This window comes from Heterodontus francisci, chromosome 3 (assembly GCF_036365525.1).
Source record: "Heterodontus francisci isolate sHetFra1 chromosome 3, sHetFra1.hap1, whole genome shotgun sequence".
In the NCBI taxonomy this organism is placed as follows: Eukaryota; Metazoa; Chordata; class Chondrichthyes; order Heterodontiformes; family Heterodontidae; genus Heterodontus; species Heterodontus francisci.
The window spans coordinates 165,382,395-165,384,894 of NC_090373.1; the positions used below are offsets into that span (position 1 = coordinate 165,382,395).

General features: G+C 50.8%; 2 non-coding genes across 2 annotated transcripts; both read left to right on the forward strand.

Annotated features, from left to right (window-relative positions):
- The first annotated feature begins 875 nt into the window (after positions 1–875).
- On the forward strand, positions 876–994 carry LOC137367374 (5S ribosomal RNA). Its single transcript, XR_010973869.1, has one exon. It is a non-coding gene; the product is annotated as a 5S ribosomal RNA (ribosomal RNA).
- A 999-nt stretch (positions 995–1,993) lies between these two features.
- On the forward strand, positions 1,994–2,112 carry LOC137367375 (5S ribosomal RNA). Its single transcript, XR_010973870.1, has one exon. It is a non-coding gene; the product is annotated as a 5S ribosomal RNA (ribosomal RNA).
- The last annotated feature ends 388 nt before the right edge of the window (positions 2,113–2,500 follow it).

The window sequence follows — 2,500 nt, forward strand, 5'->3', positions numbered from 1 at the left end:
TCATTGGCTTGAAGCAAGTTGAGAGGGAGAAGATAGGGAGACCAGTAGACCCTTGAGCTTCTGGAAGCAATTGCGCAGTTCAATCGGTGGTTGGCTGCTGGTTGCCTTGGCTGCGGTTAGCCGCCTTGAATTGGTATTTGTCTTTGTATCCCGTTTGGCGCGGAGGAAAGGGTTGCTAAGTTGAAGGCGCTGTTTGAAAGCAAGTTGTTGGTGTGCTGCTGGTGGCTGTGTTGAAAGAGAATGAGAAAAGAGAGGGTTTTGAATGTGAAGCTGCCGCTTGTGCAGGGTTTGCTGGCAGCAGCGTGGAAGGGATGAATGTTGAATTGATTTGATTAGATTAGAGATACAGCACTGAAACAAGCCCTTCAGCCCACCGAGTCTGTGCCGACCATCAACCACCCATTTATACTAATCCTACACGAATCCCATATTCCTACCAAACATCCCCACCTGTCCCTATATTTCCCTACCACCTACCACCTACCTATACTAGTGACAATTTATAATGGCCAATTTACCTATCAACCTGCAAGTCTTTTGGCTTGTGGGAGGAAACCGGAGCACCCGGAGAAAACCCATGCAGACACAGGGAGAACTTGCAAACTCCACACAGGCAGTACCCAGAATCGAACCCGGGTCCCTGGAGCTGTGAGGCTGCAGTGCTAACCACTGCGCCACTGTGCCGCCCAATTGTTGGAGAGTGCAGGCTGGAGGCTGGTGAAGCGTGAATAGGGCTTGTAGTTTTCAGATGTGGCAGGCGGGGAAGGAAGAGAGCAAGGTGGGCAAGATTTGGAAGAAAAAAATAGAGAGACTGGCAAAATGAAGAAGTGACGGCACCGCATGGCTTGAAGTAAAGAAAAAGGCAGGCAGTTGTTGCCTACAGCCATACTAGTCTGAAAATGCCAGATCTCGTCTGATCTCAGAAGCTAAGCAGACTCAGGCCTGGTTAGTACTTGGATGGGGGACTGCCTGGGAATACCAGGTGCTGTAGGCTTTTGCTGCCAGCAGAGGCTGCTCACATCACAGCCCTTGGCATGCACTCAGCCACAGAAGCAATGGGCAAGCTTTTTGCCCTTAGTCAGTGCGCTGATGGCGGTGTGCCCTCTCCTTTCCTGGTCTCATTGGCTTGAAGCAAGTTGAGAGGGAGAAGATAGGGAGACCAGTAGACCCTTGAGCTTCTGGAAGCAATTGCGCAGTTCAATCGGTGGTTGGCTGCTGGTTGCCTTGGCTGCGGTTAGCCGCCTTGAATTGGTATTTGTCTTTGTATCCCGTTTGGCGCGGAGGGAAGGGTTGCTAAGTTGAAGGCGCTGTTTGAAAGCAAGTTGTTGGTGTGCTGCTGGTGGCTGTGTTGAAAGAGAATGAGAAAAGAGAGGGTTTTGAATGTGAAGCTGCCGCTTGTGCAGGGTTTGCTGGCAGCAGCGTGGAAGGGATGAATGTTGAATTGATTTGATTAGATTAGAGATACAGCACTGAAACAAGCCCTTCAGCCCACCGAGTCTGTGCCGACCATCAACCACCCATTTATACTAATCCTACACGAATCCCATATTCCTACCAAACATCCCCACCTGTCCCTATATTTCCCTACCACCTACCACCTACCTATACTAGTGACAATTTATAATGGCCAATTTACCTATCAACCTGCAAGTCTTTTGGCTTGTGGGAGGAAACCGGAGCACCCGGAGAAAACCCATGCAGACACAGGGAGAACTTGCAAACTCCACACAGGCAGTACCCAGAATCGAACCCGGGTCCCTGGAGCTGTGAGGCTGCAGTGCTAACCACTGCGCCACTGTGCCGCCCAATTGTTGGAGAGTGCAGGCTGGAGGCTGGTGAAGCGTGAATAGGGCTTGTAGTTTTCAGATGTGGCAGGCGGGGAAGGAAGAGAGCAAGGTGGGCAAGATTTGGAAGAAAAAAATAGAGAGACTGGCAAAATGAAGAAGTGACGGCACCGCATGGCTTGAAGTAAAGAAAAAGGCAGGCAGTTGTTGCCTACAGCCATACTAGTCTGAAAATGCCAGATCTCGTCTGATCTCAGAAGCTAAGCAGACTCAGGCCTGGTTAGTACTTGGATGGGGGACTGCCTGGGAATACCAGGTGCTGTAGGCTTTTGCTGCCAGCAGAGGCTGCTCACATCACAGCCCTTGGCATGCACTCAGCCACAGAAGCAATGGGCAAGCTTTTTGCCCTTAGTCAGTGCGCTGATGGCGGTGTGCCCTCTCCTTTCCTGGTCTCATTGGCTTGAAGCAAGTTGAGAGGGAGAAGATAGGGAGACCAGTAGACCCTTGAGCTTCTGGAAGCAATTGCGCAGTTCAATCGGTGGTTGGCTGCTGGTTGCCTTGGCTGCGGTTAGCCGCCTTGAATTGGTATTTGTCTTTGTATCCCGTTTGGCGCGGAGGGAAGGGTTGCTAAGTTGAAGGCGCTGTTTGAAAGCAAGTTGTTGGTGTGCTGCTGGTGGCTGTGTTGAAAGAGAATGAGAAAAGAGAGGGTTTTGAAT